This window comes from Phyllobates terribilis, unplaced genomic scaffold (genome assembly GCF_046119375.1).
Source record: "Phyllobates terribilis strain yellow unplaced genomic scaffold, ASM4611937v1 Scaffold_1__5_contigs__length_1240528914, whole genome shotgun sequence".
NCBI lineage: Eukaryota > Metazoa > Chordata > Amphibia > Anura > Dendrobatidae > Phyllobates > Phyllobates terribilis.
In genome coordinates, this window is record NW_027362761.1 from 233,214,969 (window position 1) to 233,235,391 (window position 20,423).

At 44.8% G+C, this 20,423-nt stretch overlaps 1 long non-coding RNA gene across 1 annotated transcript; it reads left to right on the forward strand.

Moving 5' to 3' along the window:
• The first annotated feature begins 9,782 nt into the window (after window positions 1–9,782).
• Window positions 9,783–10,614, forward strand: LOC141166506 (uncharacterized). The gene is made up of 2 exons (XR_012251311.1): window positions 9,783–9,860; window positions 10,080–10,614. It is a non-coding gene; the product is annotated as an uncharacterized lncRNA (long non-coding RNA).
• The last annotated feature ends 9,809 nt before the right edge of the window (window positions 10,615–20,423 follow it).

A 20,423-nucleotide genomic window follows, 5' to 3' on the forward strand; every position in this document is an offset into this window, starting at 1 on the left:
ATGGCTGTGTCGGTGGCCTGGTATCCATACTCAGTCCCCAGCCGCCTGGTGGCCGGGTGTCCCCGCTTGCTCCCCAGCCTCCAGGGGGTGGCCGGGTGTCCATACTCGGTCCCCAGCCACCCCTATTTGTCCCGGTAACCTTTCCCACACTTTTCTTAGCCTGGCCTGCTTTAGGGCAGCATTGGCCGAGCCCACCGGACTATCAGACTCCTCCGGTGGGCCCTGGCTTCTCCATAAGGGGAGTTGAGAGTGCCAAGGTGAGGAGCATGATGAGGATGATAGAAGTTAGCATCTGCTTTGTTTTGTTGTAATGCAAGCGCATGTATGTAGTAGCGGCTAGGCCTGAGGTGGTCAGCGTTTTGGCGCATATCCTACCTCCTCCGAGGATTGCTGGATGTTTTCCTGCTACTATCCAAGTTCTATGACTCCCGTTAAAACAAAGCTTCAGGTGATAAATGTTGGATGAGGTAGTGGCAAAGGAGAAAGAGCAGGAGGAACAGGGACCATTCACATCAATATCAGGCCAGTCAACCAGATATGTCTTGTAGGATATGTTTCTGTAACAAAAGGAGCGGTTCGGCTACACAGTTATAGGGCATACAGTGAGTGCAATGCCTACCAAAAATTTCGAGCCACTCCAATGCCCCTTGGAAATGACATGGAGGTCAGAGGGCGTTAACTAAACCTTATTTTCCATTTATAGCAACTGGGTCTCCCGTGCACTGTTGGCCTAAGCAGTGAATGGAAGGCTTTCCAAAAATTATGAGGAACTGCAATGCCCCTTACAAGAGCCATGTGTGGCACCCCAGGGGTCTGGTCACCACAGTAATAGAGATATTACGTCAGAGAGCAAGTGGGAGGTTTCCTGGTCAGGATCCCTTAAACATGCAACATCCTCCTGCCCCAATCCTGGGAGGGGAGAATTCTGCCCTTATAAACTGGATCTGGGGCGGGGTTGAGTGAGTCAGAGAACAGTCAGAGTCAGAGTGAGAGCAAGGGAAAGTAACAGCAAGGAGCTGTGTAGGAGCTAGGAGCTAAAGACCAGGGGCTGGAAGCTGAGCAGAGCTCGCCCTGGCAGAAGACAATAGGAACCGGGCACAGGAGTCCGAAGCTGTGAGGACTTATATATCCAGCAGCAGAAACCAGCCGGCAGGGGATTTCAGGTCCTCTGGCCATAGAAGCCCGGAGGCTCAGTCAAAAGAAAGGGACCAGCACCGCCGTCGTGGAGCGGAGGCTAACAGAAGGCCCCAAGTCACCAGCCATATGGGTGAGCACTACACGGTACACTCAGGGACGTGGGCTACTTCTACCCGCTTACAGCAAGGTAGCCAGGAAGAGTGCAGACAGACGGGGAGGCCTACAACTCCACCTGGCCAGGGGAACTCCTGCTTGCTCACAGACTGACCAGGCCTCTTATGCTTGCCAGTACTCCCGGGAGGGTCTACCTTATAATCATCAGTAAAGACCCTGAACTGCACTGCAAAGACTCTGAGTCATTCCTGCTGCGCTCGTGCACCATCACCCCCATCATCCACACTCACTGCCCTGAGGCTTTACTCCTCCCGAGGGGAGTTATCCCATTTTATGCTGCGCGCACAACACCAGCCTCAGCGGTCTGCCTCGCAGCGGTGGTACTCCCTGACCGCAATCCACGGGTGGCGCAGTCGGACAATTAACCTCAAAACCTAAGAAAGACTGCCACTGGTTTGACCAGCCTGAGCCACGGGACCGGGTCACCGCCACGGAGACTACAGACCCCAGAGACCCGGCACCGGGTATCCCACACACATGTACACACGGCCCAGGGGGCGCGTCACATGCAGTACAGCATATTACAAACATAAGTCCCATTATTGGGGAGTGGGTGTCCCATAGTATTTGCTTATGCCTTGCAAGCAAAAGCTGCCAAAAATTAGGACGGAGCAACTTGCAATGCCCCTTACAAGAGCCATGCAGTACAGCATATTACAAACATAAGTCCCATTATTGGGGAGTGGGTCTCCCATAGTATTTGCTTATGCTTTCCCAGCAAAAGCTGCCAAAAATTAGGACGGAGCAACTTGCAATGCCCCTTACAAGAGCCATGCAGTACAGCATATTACAAACATAAGTCACATTATTGGGGAGTGGGTCTCCCATAGTATTTGCTTATGCTTTCCCAGCAAAAGCTGCCAAAAATTAGGACGGAGCAACTTGCAATGCCCCTTACAAGAGCCATGCAGTACAGCATATTACAAACATAAGTCCCATTATTGGGGAGTGGGTCTCCCATAGTATTTGCTTAGGCTTTCCCAGCAAAAGCTGCCAAAAATTAGGACGGAGCAACTTGCAATGCCCCTTACAAGAGCCATGCAGTACAGCATATTACAAACATAAGTCCCATTATTGGGGAGTGGGTCTCCCATAGTATTTGCTTAGCTTTCCCAGCAAAAGCTGCCAAAAATTAGGACGGAGCAACTTGCAATGCCCCTTACAAGAGCCATGCAGTACAGCATATTACAAACATAAGTCCCATTATTGGGGAGTGGGTGTCCCATGGTATTTGCTTATGCTTTCCCAGCAAAAGCTTCCAAAAATTAGGACTGAGGAACTTGCAATGCTGGCACCCTGGTGGTATAGTGGTGGTGGAGGCTGAGGATAAGGAGTAGAAGATTAAACAGCCGAAACGAGGAAGCGTATACCCATGTGTGGGTGTGAAGCGGTGCATGTGAATACACCTCCCGAAATAACACAGTGGATTTGAGTTTATGTTACTCTGCTGTCATTTGGTGGTGATGAGAAGTCTGGCCCAATCCAGCCCTTGTTCATTTTGATAAGGGTCAGCTTGTCAGCATTGTCAGTTGACAGGCGAGTGCGCTTATCAGCTATAATTCCCCCAGCGGCACTAAAAACACGCTCCGATAACACGCTAGCGGCAGGGCAGGCCAGGACCTCCAAGGCGTACAGAGCGAGTTCATTCCAAGTGTCCAGCTTGGATACCCAATAATTAAAAGGCACAGAGGAATCACGGAGGACGCTGGTACGATCGGCAAGGTACTCCCTCACCATCTTTTGAAACTTTCCACTCCTTGTGAGAGTACCCCGCGCCTCAGGGCCTGTAAGCTGGGCGGGTGTCAGAAAACTGTCCCAGAACGTTGACAGTGTTCCCCTGCCTCTGCTGGATTGGAGTTGCATCTCTCTCGCCTGTACGCCTTGGTTGGGCAACGAACTGTGACCTCTGCCGCTAGCGTGTTCAGATGGGAATTTTTTTAAGAGTTCTGCAGCAAGGGCCTTCTGGTATTGCCCCATTTTTGTAGACCTCTCCACCTCAGGAATAAGAGAGTGAAAGTTCTCCTTGTAGCGTGGGTCTACAAGTGTCACCAACCAGTAATGACTGTCACCCAACATTTTGACAACGCGAGGGTCACGGTTAAGGCAGCGTAACATAAAGTCAGCCATGCGTGCCAGACTGGTAACGGGCAAGATTTCCGTGTCCTCACCAAGATGACGACTGACCATGCTCTCCTCCTCCTCCTCCTCCTCCCACCTGTCCTCAGGCCACCCACGCTGAACCGACGGTATGACACTTGTACAGGTACTACCGTCTACAACGCATGATAGCAGCTCCTGTTCTTCCTCCTCCTCCTCCTCTCCCTCATTGTCCCCCAATGCATGTTGGGATGAGATGAGGCTGAGCTGTGTGTAATCGCCCGCTACGGCTTCTTGATCCATCTCATCATACTCTGGCTGCAATTCCTCCTCTTTAATTCTCTGCAGAGAGCGTTGCAAAAGACAGACAAGTGGGATGCTGACACTAATGATGGCGTCATCGCCACTCACCATCTTGGTGGCCTCCTCAAAGTTTGTCAGGATGGTACATATATCAGACATTCAGGTCCACTCCTGAGGTCTTATGTGTGGAGTCTGACCTCAATATCGACAGCCTTGTTGCAGCTGGTACTCCACAACTGCTCTCTTCTGCTCACAAATCCTTTGCAACATGTGGAGGGTAGAGTTCCAACGTGTGGGCACATCACACACCAGTCGGTGTGCCGGAAGCTGCAAACGCTGCTGCAACACAGCAAGGGCGGCGGAAGCTGTAGCCGACTTGCGAAAATGAGCTGACAGGCGGCGTAATTTCACGAGCAGATCTGGCAACTCGGGGTACGATTTAAGAAACCGCTGAACCACGAGGTTAAGCACATGAGCCAGGCATGGTACGTGTGTGATCTCACCTCGCCTCAGAGCCGCCACCAGGTTACGGCCATTGTCACACACGACCATGCCGGATGTAGGTTCAGCGGTCTCAACCACAGATCTGCCTGCTCTTTCACAGCTGTCCACAACTCACAAGCAGTGTAAGGTTTATCACCTAAGCTTATGAGTTTCAGCACAGCCTGTTGCCGCTTGGCGGAGGCAGTACTGCAATGCTTCCAGCTTGTAACTGATGTGATATCTGAGATGGAGGCTGAACATGAGGAGGAGGAGGAGGAGGATGCGCAGGAGCTGTACACTGTGGGGGCAACTATGACTGACATAGGGCCCGCAATCCTCGGTGTGGGGAGGATGTGTTCCGTCCCAAGGTCCGACTGGGTCCCGGCTTCCACTATGTTTACCCAGTGTGCCGTCAGAGAGATGTACCGTCCCTGGCCACAAGCACTTGTCCACGTGTCCGTTGTCAGGTGGACTCTCCCAGTAACTGCGTTGTTGAGGGCACGGCAGATGCTTTGGGACACGTGCTTGTGTAGTGCGGGGATGGCACACTGGGCAAAATAGTGTCGGCTGGGGACCGAGTACCGAGGGACGGCCACCGCCATAAGATTGCGGAAGGATTCCATCTCCACCAGCCTAAAAGGCAGCATTTCCAATGCAAGCAGTCGTGAAATGTGCGAATTTAGGACTGTGGCCTGTGGGGCGTTAGCTGCGAATTTCCGCTTTCGTTCAAAGGTCTGGGATATGGACAATTGAACGCTGCGGTGGGACGTGGACGTTGATGCTGTTTCTTGAGAAGACTGAGAGGAGGGGGCATCTTTACATGCAGTATGGACAGGGGATTGCCTTGCACACACAACAGGGGGTTCTATTGCACGCACAACAGTGGAAGAAGCAGTGGTGACACCTGCTGACACTGGTCGTGGACCCTGGGTTTCGCCCCACAAAGTCGGGTGCTTTGCTGCCATGTGCCTGATCATGCTGGTGGTGGTCAGGCTGGTAGTTTTGTCACCCCTGCTGATGGAACATATGGCCTTTTTGGGGTTATCAGCAGAGTCTTTAAAAAAATTCCAGACTCTGGAAGACCTACCGCTTGTACTGGCAACGTCCCTCGTGTTGGTGTTACGGGGAACGGTTGCCTGCCTTCTGTCTGCGGCCACCACACTGCTTCTTCCTGCCTGTTGGGGTACTCTGCCTCCCTCCCCCTGTGTGCTGCTGGCCTCACTCTGCATGTCCTCCTTCCACGTTGGGTCAGTTACTAGATCATCCACCACCTCCTCCTCTTCCACTTGCACAACCACGATCCTCCTCCTCACTTCCTGGCAATTGTGTCTCGTCATCGTCCACCTCTTGTGACAGATTGCCAACGTCGACTTCCTGTGGCCGTGGTTGTTCAAATATTTGGGCATCGCAACATGGGATCTCCTCTTCCACCACTTCAAGCGTATCAGGTGAGGGGCCCAAATATGGAAATGGACCAGTGAACAGCTCTTCAGAGTGTCCAAGTGTGGGATCACTTGCTGTCTGACGACACTCGGCATGGTGGGAGGAAGGAGCATCAGGGTGAGGAGGAGTATGCGGTCGAGACTCACGGCTACTAAGAGTTGACCGTGTGGAAGACAGACCGGAGGTGGTGGTGCCCAGGTAACTGGAAGTATTGTCTGCTATCCAATTAATAACCTGTTCACACTGATCAGTTCTCAATACTGGTGTTGTTCTGTGCTTCCCTAGTAATTCGGTCAAGAAGTGGGAGCGAGAAGATGTGGCTGTTGGTTGTGGCACATTTTCACATTGGCCACGGCCCCGTCCTCTGCACGAACCATCACCAGAACGTCCACTTCCACGTCCCTTGCCACGCGCCTTGCCCATTGTAAATGAAGTAAAATAGCTTACACTTGCACTATCAATGGAAAAAGGGTAATAAAGAGTAGATTAGAACCGTGGAAGAGGAAAACCACAGTTATTGTTTACTGGGGTATACCACACTTTTTTAAATAGAGATATTTGCGGCTGAACAGTGAGCGACACACTCAAACTGCTTTTTTTTTAGATACCAAAGGCCCAAAACTGGATAGTACAGTGATTTGACCCGTGGAACTGCGAAACCACACTGGGATGTCGGGCCTACACAAGACTATTTTCAACAGATATATTTTTGTGTCACAACAGTCAGGAGACACTACTGTTTTTATTTACGGAAAAAACTACCAAAACCTGAATAATAGAGATTTTTTACCGTGGAACAGCAAAACCACAGTTATAATTTACTGGTGTATACCAGGCTTTTTAAAATATATATATATTTGCGTCTGAACAGTGAGCGACACACTCAAACTGTTTTTTTTTAGATACAAATGGCCCAAAAGTGGATAATACAGAGGTTTGTACCGTAGGAACTGCAAAACCACACTTGTATTTCTCGGGCCTACACCAGACTATTTTCAACAGATATATTTGTGTCTGAAAAATCAGGGAGACACTATTTTTTTTTTTTTTTGCAGCAAAAAAAGCAAAAAGCAGGATAATAGAGATTTTTTACCGTGGAACAGCAAAAGCACACTTCTGTCTCTCTGGCCTACACCAGACTATTTTCAACAGATATATTTGTGTCTGAAAAATCAGGGAGACACTATTATTATTTTTATACAGCAAAAAATGACAAAAACAGGATAATAGAGATGTTTTACCGTGGAACATCAAAACCACAGTAATAATTTACTGGTGTATACCAGGCTTTTTAAAATATATATATATTTACGGCTGAACAGTGAGCGACACACTCAAACTGTTTTTCTTAGATACAAATGGCCCATAGAACTGCAAAACCACATTTCTATTTCTCTGGCCTACACCAGACTATTTTCAACAGATATATTTGTGTCTGAAAAATCAGAGGCACACTTTTTTTTTTTGGGGGGGGGGGGGGGGCACCAAAAGTTTAATAAGATGGGTATTTCTACATTGTGAAGGAAAAAAAAAAGAGGATTTAGATAAAAAAAAGGATTTTTCCTGGCCCCCGGGACCTGGAGCTAAGTCCAGCAATTTCAGCAACAGGAGCAGCACACAGGACTGTAATGCAGTGTTTGCTGGTATAACCACTGCGTCTCCTATACAGCCTGCCTGCCTGCCTGCCTGATATACCTGGGATGGATATTAGTCCTGAGAAGGACTGTTTGTTTGATCTGGCAGCCTTTACAGACCCTACACTAACTATTTTGCAGGATATATCTCTCCCTAAATCAGCAGCGCTGTCCCTACACTGTATGATCCGGAGCGACTGTGTCCAAGATGGCGGCGCCCGGTTTTAAATACTCGAGGTGACGCTGTGCGGCCAGCCAATCACTGTAATGCCCACAAACAACATGGCTGCGGCATTACAGTGACTGGCTGGCAATCCCTGCATTTTCATTGGCTCTGTAAAGAGCGCCAAACATGCAGGGCGGAGACCCGAGCTCCCGCCCGAGTAACCCGGAAATGCTCGGTGCTCGCCGAACATCCCGAGTAGCGTGATGCTCGGGCGAGTACCGAGCAGTGTCGAGCATGTTCGCTCAACACTAGTAGTGAATAATTGCTGCTGTGTGCCCCTATATGAAGCAATCTACCAGTGCACACAGGAGAGGGGGGTGAGAATGTGTGTAAGGGGGTGAGCCGTGGAGAAAAAGTTTCCTCAGCGTTGTGCAACATTTGAGACCGCAGATTGCCCCCTACTGTCCAAACTGAACCCAGCGGAACTGAAGGATGGGAGAAGTGTTTCAGGAAGGATGGATCAAAAGACAGCACCGGGTCAGGTGACACCTGTGGCGCAGTTACCGAATATAAAAAGCCGGAGTGACAAGGCGGAAAGTCAGTTGGCGCCAACCAGTAAAACCAGTGGGACGTGTGAGCAGAGGGACGCTACGTCTGAGTCACAGGGATGCACTTAGAGAATGAGACAGGTGGGACATAGTGATCCAGTGAACGCGATCCGGATGATGCCAGTCAAGGCCTGGGATCCAGACTACGCCGGTCAAGACGGGAGGCCCAGCCCTTATCCGTCGCAGCCTGATAATCGACCGGCGCAGGTCAACCACTGAAGATAGAGTGCAAGCCGCCATACAGAAGTGGACATCCGCTGTGGTGATCCAGAGGCGCAAGTGAACCGGGCTGTTACGTCCGACACTGACGTACGGTACAGGGTTTGGTCCGGGGCTGTGCAGCAGATGGAACAGGCACCGGCCAGTGTGAGGAGGGCCCATAGAACATTACTTGAATTTGTCAAGAGAACTTGGGGCCTAGCGGGAAATACCGGTGATGCCCATTAGTGCCTATAACCTAAGTGGAAACGTGCTGAAGAGACATTCTCATGTGGCCTTATAGTTGTGAGCGTCCCCCTTGGGAGTTATCACACAAGGGACATTAGTGTCGGTCCTATTGGGAAATAGTCAGATAGGATAGAGAATCCATACTGCAACTGTTAAAGTGTGTTTATTGTCATTTTTGCTATTATTATATTACTTACTATCCTGTACTTGAATAATTGACTCCTTGCAAAATTATTTAATTTCTGAGTTAAGACAAAAAATAGTTTAGCTGATTACTTCCGCCTTGTCATTGTCTACGTGCTGCATCCTAGTAACCTGTTTACATGTGCACACGCAGACATGCAAAGGCTGAGTACTTGCACACAAAGTGTATGCACGTTCTCTTCTCCATCTCCTGTCAGCAGCTGCTATTTGCTGCACACTGTAGAAGGAAATGAGATCTCAGCCCTGAGACACTGTGTGCATGCGCTTGGTCTATGCAGTGTCAGTATGTGCAGCGTTCCAAAGCGAGTGCTGTCAATCATGAAGGTGGAGGAGAGGAGGATGGTAATTGAGATGGCAGAATGGTGTACTTAGCTCTGGGCCACGCAAATGGTGGATCAAAGTCCCCTCACTTACATATACAGTGGTGTAAAAAAGTGTTTGCTCCCTTCCTGATTTCTTGTTCTTTTGCATGTTTGTCACACTTAAATGTTTCAGATCACAAAACAATTTTAAATATTAGACAAAGATGACACAAGTAAACACAAAATGCAGTTTTTAAATGAAGGTCTTTATTATTAAGGGTAAAATAAATCCAAACTTTTACACTTGTACTGTTTGTTCAAAAATGACCAATAGCCTTTTATATTAATCTCCAGCCATTTTTTGAGTAAAATAAAGGAGTTATAATATCATTTTGGCCTATATATTGCATCTACTGCTATTTATCTAGGTCCTTTTGGTCCGTGCAGATTTACACATACATACATTTTCAAATTACGATACAGCAGATGGATTCGCTTCCAGTATAATTATGTGCAACATTTTTTTGCTGTATCTTATTTACCCTGCTGTTCATATAGAAATAGTTCAATTCAGTTGTCAACATTTAACATTGTAAATTAAAAGATTTTCTTATTTTCCTTGTGTTAGCTGGTTCTATTACTGTGTAATTCTGACCTGAAAAGAGCACTAATAAATTCTGTTTGACAAATGTGTTTGTTTTACTGTAGGCTATCTTATGCTAAAGGGTGGTGTTTTCTCTTATCTTATCAGTAGACAATTACCATACTAGTCTATGCAGTTATTTCACTTTCAGTACAGCTGGAGAGAACACAGAGAGAGCACATGTATGGACGTCACAGCTCTGAAAACTCATCTTTACAGGTATGTAGCAGATAAACTATTCTTTTATTCTCAAATTATTCAATTCTTTTGATTAGATTGTATAGTGTAAAGCAGCAATTTTTTTTATTTTGCTCAGCCATTGGTTGATTACTGTGTCATGATGTAAGACAATGGTCACTGCCTGCTTGTTGAAATAATGCCCAGCACTTATTTCATCTTGCATGAGACTTGTACTTTTGATGACCCATTCTTTTATAGAGGAGTTGGGAAAATCACTGGTTAGCCAATATATCGAAGAAAGAAAAGTAACACCCAGAGATGATGGAGCAGCAGCCATTGTCCACAGGATCCAACAGCATGCTAAAGAAAGTGAACCAACTTCTTCCACCGGCACTGCTGCGATACCCATGGCCTCCACCAGCAGCGCAACCAGCCTAAAGCGGAAACAATGCGCCTTCTGTCCAACATCAAGTAATCACAAAACAAATGTGATATGTTGCAGTTGTGCAAAGTACTTATGCAAAAGACATGTAAATTACACTTGTGACGAATGCAAACAGTAAATTTAGCACCGTGAACCTTATTTACCATTTTATATAGAAAAAACTGAACTTCTTGTTTTGGTTTTTTTTTTAAAAAAATATATTTACATACAGTGTGATGTTATTAGTTATAGTTCACAGTTATATAAAGAATATTTTTTTATGTGCAAATGTGCAATATGCATGAATATTGCAATAAGGCCATGTAACATTTTTTGATACGAAAAAATAAAATTACGTTTTTGATTTCATTTTTCATTTGTTTATGAACAACCATGTTCACATACAGTATAATAATGCAACAGGAATTCAAATAAAACACTTAAATTAGCTAAAAATCAAGACTTTAATAGGTCCGGTCAAAAATGACAGGAACATTATAAGTGTATATTAGACCCGAACAGAACAGATTTGTTGCTTGTGAATACAGCCATCAATCGATCAAGAGGGTATATGATGGATTGATGGGGCCAAGAAATCTGCCAGACACCAAGTATTGCATACCCAGTAGAAATCTACTGTACATTGGAAGACGAGGTAAGGCTGATCACAAATTATCATTCTCAATAGCTACAAATGATTTATTGTATTGGGATTCATTTTATTGACTGACCTTACATTGTAGAAATTTTTATCTCCTTAACTGAGCATCACAACATCATACTCGAAGAACCTAAGATATCAATTAGTGAAATGCCATTATGAATCTAAGGAGACCAAGTTCCCTTTAGGCCTCATTCTGATATCCCTGTTTGTTCACATACTCATCAGTATATTGGGTCCGAGTTTCACCAGTGATTCGTTAAATTGTCAGTTTTTGCAATCAATATTTCATCAGTGATTTTAACGTATGGATAATCAATAAATAAATAAGTTCTAAAGCTTCTCTTATCCTTTGCAATGTTAATCATGGACAGCACACGGACTGCACACTGATGGCATCCATGTGCTGACCGTGAGTTACTCGCACCCATAGACTTGTATTGGTACATGGAAGGGTGCCAAAATTGAAACAGAATTATTTGTCACTTCTCTAAACAATAATGATTGGGGCATACATTTTACTTCTACAGTAAGCTCTCACTTTATTTTCTTTTTTAGATCTTGAAATAAGTCATGAGAATAATAAAATTATCACAAAATCACATTTTAAAAATGTTGATGCAAATAGTTTTTTATCTTATCACAGTGCCACTACAAAAATGGATCCAGAATATTCATTTTAGTCAATATAGACCCATCTGTAGAAATTGCACAGATGCTGAAGACTTTAATACACAATTGTAATAGAGAAAAATTAAAATCCATAGAGACATCTCCAGGGAAGGGGCATGTCCCCTCACATTGAACATATGGGGAAGAGAGAAAACTAATCATAACAGGGGAAGAGGGAGAGAGAGATTTGACACCTCCATTGAAGTAGCAGCCCCCTGCAGTGACCATATAATTAAAACAGGAGATTTGCTGGGAAAATGACAAATGTTATGACTGAGCCCTAAACAAACCAGGGGATGTTAAACCTGTGCACCACAGGTTAATATACAGACAAGGCAAATGCGTATCCTGACTCTGATTTGTCCCTTCCTGACCGTGGAGATTGGCACCCTAAAATTATGCAATGGCGCCCCCACTCAACGTCGGCTGACCCTGAATGTCCTTAACTGCACCCTCAACTATACACAGAGTGTAACCCAAAATAACAACAACAGAACGTACTGCACCCATACAGAGGGTGAGACGCAGGGCTAAAGACGCGTCATACATGAAAGATGGAAGAAAAAGAAAGGAACCTAAAAACACCATGACAAATTACCTCAAATAAACTCTGCAGTCTTGTTCTCGCGGTCATGGCTCACAGGCGATGACGTTACTGACATGATCGCCCGCGAGAAAATCGGTGGACAACGTGGGACCTAGTTGGATGTTGTAGAATCTGCAGAGATTTTTTTTTTATTAATAAATGGGTAAACCAGGGAATTTGTGGAGGTCTTTATTCAAATATTTTTTTTTTTCCTGTGTGTGTGTATTTTTTTCTTTTAACTTACTGGGTTAGTAATGGGGGATCTATTTGCAGTTTTGCTTTCTGAGACAATGAATATGCCATTCTAGTCTTAAATGGGGGTGCCTGGTAGACGCATCATGGCAACGTGGAAGAACCAAGGCTAGTCGCCAGAATTGGCGCATCTAATGGATGTGCCATTTCTGAGGCGACTGAGGGCTAGTGTTATTAGAATGGAAGGGGGCCAATATCCATGGCCCCTTCCCAGCCTATTAAGATCAGCTTGCAGCTGTCTATTTAGCCTTTGCTGGTTATTAAAAATAGGGAGGACCCCACGTCATTTTTTTGGGGGGTCTCCCTTTTTAATAATTTGCAATGGCTAAACAGACAGCTGTGAGCTGATATTAATAGGCTGGGAACCTTTATGGATATTGGCCCCTTCCCAGAATAATAACGCAAGATCACAGCTGTCTGCTTTTCTTACTAATGTGATTTAACTCTGGGTGGGTTTCAAGGAATGGGTGGATATTTACACATGACACTGATAACAATAGTCTTCATTGACTTACATTGATTTTGGACTGTGTGTTGTATAGCCTCACACCATACTATTGATTCAATCCAGCCTGTTGGGTAAACTAATTAACTCAATGTTTACTGATTAATTTAAGGGATCTAAGTCATTTTCCTATCCAAAATTGTTTGCAGGGCAATTGTCCTGTCCTTACCCCATTTTGCTACCTTTTGCAGCTCCCTAGCCCTTACTATGACCATTTTACAGCCATTTTACAAAATCAAAGTTCAGGTCCTCATTGACTTCTATTGGGCTCGGGGTCAAATTCGGGGTCAAGTTTGGACCCGAACCGAACTTTTAACTCAAGTTCGGCCAAACCTGTCAAACCCGAACTTCCATGGGTTCGCTCATAACTAATCTTGTTCTATTGGATCCAACAGTATGTTGGTTTGGAAGAAAAGTTGGCACTAGACTTTATTCTGATGTGGTACTTGTGCATTGTATCCTTAGTATATTATCTATATATTATGATTGTGTAACAACTCACTCGGGAAAATAGGTAAAAAACTAAAAACTGCAACTGACCCTGATGGTTCCTGTGCAGACTAGAGATCCAGACCAGCAGTCCCTAAAGGTTCCTACATGAGCAGAGATAGCCCTAACCACAGACTAGAAGATGGTAGCTCGGATCTAAGCTGCCTGGAAGACCGTCGAGCGCTTCACGTTCCTCTTAAAGAACGGGAGGGCAGTGCAGAGCGTAAACTACCTACAAAAGAGAAAGTGTGCTGAAGAAAGGAAAAATCCCAGAGTGAGTAAAATAAACCATGAAATACAAAATAAAGTATAAAGTACGTACTGTAAGATTATATGCTGCCTACTTCCTAAAAAGAAACAGAAGGTAGGTGCAAAGTAAAGAACAGAAACAGCAAGGAGATAAACTATAGCTGGAATTTCACTGACTGGCTTTAAGCTATAGCAGAATGGCTAAACATCCACAAGAAACTGTCACCTGCAGGAAATGACAGCAGGGGACAGAATATAAAGCTGCAGCCAAAAGGTGATAGGGCAGACAAATGAAAACCCCTTTGTTATGCTAAATAGACTGCAGCCAGAATAACAGAACCTAAACCCATTGAGAAAAGATGTGTCTGCTGTGGCTTGGCGGACAGAGAAGCCGACCACAAAACACAGGCTCAAGAGAAGAGTTCGACCTCAGGAGCATGACACTATATTATTAGTTTGACACATTTGTTGGGATCCCCTATTTCCCTGATCTCACTATTGGGACTGTAATGGGATAATTAGGGACTGTTGATGAGGAGCAGGGGAGCCATTATTGTCCATTTTAGAGTGCTAACCTCCACAGACAGGCAGATTGGAGACATAGGGTACATTAGGGTAAGCTTCCCCATATCTAATATCTATAAATATATATACATATACATTTAAAGAAACATATAGTATATGTGCATATATTTCACTATGTGGCTCTACTGCACTGATATCCTATTTATCCAACATAAAAAATTAGCCTTGTGTTCCACATTTTAAGCGAGTTGTTCTTGTTACCTGAAGCCATCATCAGACTGTGAACTCTACAGGAACCACAGTACTGTTTAGACATAAGCAGTGTCACTGTTAAACATTTAAAGGAAATAGGTCAATAGCATCAATCATTCTAAGCCGTCTATATGGGCAACTGTAAGTCATAGAAAATTGAATAAAATGATACCTTAATACAGTGTTTTAGAGAAAAGCATAACTGGCTACAACCGTGCAGCCACATTCATGCTGTGGGGGTTTGGGCAGCATGAATCTAATGACGGGTTCCCTTTAAAACTGAACAATTGTAATGGTGGTTTTCTAAGTGAAAAAGCTGTTCTGCAAAATCAGACACCCTTTTAAAAATCAATTAAAAAACTACCACGACACTATGCCGATGCATCCATTATGCGGCCGCACCAGCATTGCTCAGTCTACACTTACCCTAATGGAAGCAGAATTAATTTGCAAAGGGTAAGTCTGATTATGTTTGCCAGTTGTTCATATAGCGGTCAGCAGAATTATAAATTCAGCTCAGATAAATCCACATGGAAAATATTCAGAAAATTACAAATTACAGATCCACATTATGCAACATTTTTCCACATGGAAATTGACCTGCAGTGCGAACTGGCTTTGCATGAAAATTGATCTGCAGTGCAGATTTTCATAATCGATTTTACTCTGTTCAATGTAGCGGGGTAAAATCTATGGCAAAATCCGCATGTTACACATGTGATATTGCTGTGGATATGCAGCAATTTTGAGGTTGATTTTTCTGCCTCGTGTGCACCGGCATTTCACCATGTTTGCTACTTAATTTGAGCTTCTGAACTGTATTTTTATTTTTTTTATAGCAATTCTAAAAATGCACATAAAATTGGATATGTATATTTGCTAAAAATTGTAGGTGCTTTTTTTTTTTTTAATAATAAGCAACCAATGTAGTGAACAGTAAACAGTAAAAGTTAATTGTTTCTTTAGCCCTTTTATCTTGTTCTGGCAGCTATCATCTTTCATGACAAGAAGAGCAGACTCTGACCCTAGTTCCAACGTCACTTGTCCCTTCACAACAAGGGACGGGTCTGTTTGCAGTTTGCATAACCTGTTATTTCTCACTGCTGTCAGACTGCATTTGCCCAGCTGAGACTTGCCATAGTAGAAAGTGTAGTAATAAGCAACTAAATCCTGCTGCCTGGTCTATCTCAAGGACTGTTGTTCACCTAATGACTTTCAGGCCTGCAGACTTATTGCTAATATACTCTTTTCCATTACGATTTCATACATTTCCCTGTGTTCTTACAGCAGTATATGAGTCTGGAGTTCTTTGCGCTTTATTCCCTAAATCTGTACAGGCCTGTTGGGGAACACATCACTTGACAATGAACTATGCAAGGTTGTAGCACTTTGGAAAAAAAGGTAGTAAATCTTAAGTAAGCCTCACAATTGTGTTTGATGTGCGGCCATTACCCTGCACTCAGTGGTCAGTGCATTGGCCACACTGCTGTAGGGGATCAGCCCTTACCGGACATTGAATACACTGTGGCTTTAAGAAGCTATGCACCCCACTGGATTTTCTACTTGTGGACTAGTCGCCTCCCCTGCTTCTTGGTCTGTGCTGGGAGAGGGAAATGAACCAGGAAGCCGAGGGACCCTGTGTGTGTGTGTGTGTGTGTGTGTGAGGGAGCAGAGAGGCTCCTGCCTGTCCCTGATAAAGAGAGGCAATAAAAAGAAACTGTAAGGCTATGTGCCCACGATGCAGAAATGCTGCAGATTTTTCCTGAGCGTTTCTGCATCTCCCTGGCAGAAAAAATGCATGCGGATTTTACATGCGTTTTTTCTGCCAGGTAGAAACGTAAGTGAAGCGTTTTGAACATGCGATTTCGCATGTGGGTTGTCAAGCGCTTTTCCAAGCGATTTTAGCATCACTTGGAAAAGTGCTTGACAATTTGGTCACACTATATAAATCCATGCAACCAGCATGGATTTATATAGTGTGACTAAGTTATGATGCTGCAAATGCAGCATCAATAGTAAAAAAAACAAACAAAAAACATTATACTCACCTTCAGATGGCCCCCGGTCTCCTCAGCGATGCGTCCGGTATCTTCGGCGGCTCGCGGTGCTCTAAAAAGGACCTTCCATGACGTCATTTAGTCATGTGATGGTCACGCGGCCATCACCTGACCGCTGTCGTCAGCGGTCGCGTGACCGTCACATGACTAAATGACGTCACGGAAGGTCCTTGCAGACCACTGCCGGAAGCCAAGGAGACAGCAGCGCCGCTCAGAGGAGACCGGGGGGCGCCGGAAAGGTGAGTATAAGTTTTTTTTTTATTTTAATTATTTTTTAACTACAGGTACTATTGTACCCGGGTCTGGAGGAGAGTCTCCTCTTCTCCAGATCCGAGTACTGTCCGCGCATTGAACCGCATGATATCCGCATGTGCATGTGTAGTCATGCAGTCCAATGCAAGTCAATGGCGGCTAAAACGCTGCGATTCCGCAAAATAAATGGTAGTGCTGCGGATTTTTCCACAATGATAATCCGCAGCGGAAATTTCCGCAGCATGTGCACAGCACATGCAGATTATCATTGGGGAACATTGCAGACCTTTTACCAAAATTAAATCCAAAAATAGTCCAATAACATGAGGTCAGACAACTTCGAAAAAATTCTACCACAAAAAGATCTATAACGGCAATATGACCGCCAGATAAGAAGAGATTCTGACAATGTAAGGATAAAATACTGGCAATTTTATTTCAAATAATGAATAAAAAGTATAATAAAATAGACAAGGGAATGAACCTCCAAAAAAAGGGGGGATAGGAAACACAGTACGGTCTAATAAATAATGAACGATATAATCATATAAAGCAGCTCACAGGAAAATACACCTAAACGAGGTCAAGTAATTAACCCAAATAATAGGGGGGCATATTAAACAAATTGAAATACTTCACCAAATCTTGCGCAAGTGCGGCGAGGGGAGTAAATCCAATGTTAATCAAGGTTATGTAAAACAAGAAAAAAGGGGGCACAAAGTAAGGTATTGAAGCTGATATGCTTAGTCTCTTTAGGGATAAGGGTAATCTGTATGGAAGAGGGAATGAGGATACCTCGTTATGAAGTGGATCCTGGAGCGCTGAAGACATGACACGCCCCCGGAAGAAGCGATCAAGCGAAACGGCGTCCGTCAGGTGTGGGGAGGACACAGCAGGTCTTGCGCAAGATTTGGTGAAGTATTTCAATTTGTTTAATATGCCCCCCTATTATTTGGGTTAATTACTTGACCTCGTTTAGGTGTATTTTCCTGTGAGCTGCTTTATATGATTATATCGTTTATTATTTATTAGACCGTACTGTGTTTCCTATCCCCCTTTTTTTTGAGGTTTATTCCCTGGTCTATTTTATTATATTTTTTATTCATTATTTGAAATAAAATTGTCAGTATTTTATCCTTACATTGTCAGAATCTCTTCTTATCTGGCGGTCATATTACCGTTATAGATCTTTTTGTGGTAGACCTTTTACCAAGCGTTTTTTAAGCGTTTCCACGGCGGAATTGTCGCTGCGGAAACGCTTAAAAAACGCATAGTGAGCACACAGCCTAAATCTCTGGAAAGATAAGAGCATGGACTTTATCAAGATTTGTTGTCAGGACTGTGTCAAGAGTAGAGAAATCCATCCCTTTTTGAAAAACATGTTCCCTGTAGGCTGCTGACCTGAAGTAATACACAACACAGAGTACCAGCCATTTTACCTCAGTTAAAGTGAAGCAAGGTTTGCCTGCCTCCAGGAGAAAGAGATCCAATATACAAAGGAAAGGTCTCGAATGACGTGATACTGCTTTGTTACACCATGAACAAGCAGCGACCACCATCTGCGTCTGATCTGCACAACAGTGAGTGACTCACTGGTGATGAACTGTGCTAGGGTTTAGTGTAGTTTTCTTTAGTTAGGACACTGTAGCAGCGTGGCCCGATTAGCGGAAAGCCAGATAGGGGACTAGCCTAGAGTAGTATGTGAAACTTAATGTGTACTGTTGTATTGAGCTTTCATTGCCATAGCTGGAGCATAGCTTTGTGAGTTGTTCAGCTATTCCTTCTTGTATTCATGTTATTGATATTGCTATTGTAAATACTGTTATTCTCACTACCGGCATATAATCCCTTGTACATAATAAAGCGGGAGTTTTGTTTCAGCTTTCTCGTCTGCTGTGCCATACTTGAATCCTGCCTTGCGGTGTTCTTTGGACTCCGCTACACTGCCACCACGGCTGCAGGGTCTGGGCGTATCTTAAATCAGTATCATGGCAGGCTATCCTTCCTCTGAGGCTCTCTTCAAAGGTCGGTAGTCACGTCAGTTATGAACATACCACCAGTCCAGTTCAGGATGATGTTTAAGTTAGATTGTTTCCATTCAGATGATCAAGACAGTAGCTAATTCTCATGGAAAGCTTTAGGCTTATTTGCCCCTTAGGCAACAGACTTAGTGGAACCGCAATATAAGCCATAATCATCAACATTAACAGAAATAAACACTTGAAATAGATCACTCTGTTTGTAATGACTCTATATAATATATGTTTCACTTTTTGTATTGAAGAACTGAAATAAATTAAGTTTTTGATGATATTCTAATTTTGTGAGAATCACCTGTACATATTTTTATGGCATATGCACACAACAAGTACAACAGAATGTCCTAAAACAGTTTTTCAATGTAGATGTAAGAGACATTTACGTGTGGAATAATGTTTACCCCTTACAAGATCAGTGTCATAAAGCCAGATAAATAGTATATATACAGTATATAAAACAGTGCATACAGTGTCTTATTGGGCTATACAATTTTTCAATTAATACCATGTATTGCCATTTCCCATAAGTGCCAAACAGAACCCCTTAGTACATAGTGAACACAGTGATATGATCTCACCCACCTTTATCTGAACCATGGCCAGCTTGCCTGCAGCCTATATGAATTGCAGAGCAGGGAGCCAAAAGTAGTTTAATAAAAAACCCAAACAATTGTATCTTAATGCCTGTAACATACCTGGCGGCGACCTTGCATAGTGGCCCATCTCCCACTGTGCAAGAGCGCGCACTTGATCTCCAGTCCAGAATGTCTCTCTGGCTTTCCTCCATGCTGTCTGTTTGTGTCTGTTTCTGCTGCTTAAGGCCGGCGCCCGATCACTTCCTGCTTTTTGTACCTGCTGTGGGTCACACCCCTTGTGCGTCCTCAGCCTATTGCTGTCTGTCACCTGGTATATAACTCAGCTGCTCCAATCAATCCCTGCCTGAGCATTGTGTTTCATTCAGTGTGTGCTTGCACTCTGAAGGTGCCAGGTCCCGTTCTGTGTTCTCTTGTCTGCCTATCCTGGAGGCTGTATTTCCAGGCCTGTCTGAACACGCTCCTAGCCTGTTCCTCCCGCCTTCTAGGGGCCGATTACCTAGACCCGCTCCTGTATCTTGTCTGTCCTGGCTGTACACGCTCCTTGCCTGTTCGTCCCGCCTCTCTGGGGGCCGTATTCCCAGACCCGCTCCTGTATCCTGCTGCAGTGTCGGTCTCTTCCGTACACTCAGTTCCAGTCTGAACTCTCTCCTATCCTTTACCTGTTTTGCCTCTATGTCCGTTCCTTTCCTTTTTCTGCTGAGTCTGAACTCGTACCTAGCTCCTGCTTGTTGTCTCTGTACTCCCGTTTGTGAGTTTGTGGTCCACTCGCTACTTCACTGCAAGTACCCTGTGGGTATCTGGCTCTGCCTTTCCCTTCCTGTCTGTTCCGTGTGAACAGAGCCCTGTCCCCCCTGCTCTGCCTTGCTCACCGCTCCGGCAGTTCTAGCCTGCTCTGACTCCTTTGCTCACCGCTCCGACGGTTCTAGCCTGCTCTGACTCCTTTGCTCACCGCTCCGGCGGTTCTAGCCTGCTCTGACTCCTTTGCTCACCGCTCCGGCGGTTCTAGCCTGCTCTGACTCCTTTGCTCACCGCTCCGGCGGTTC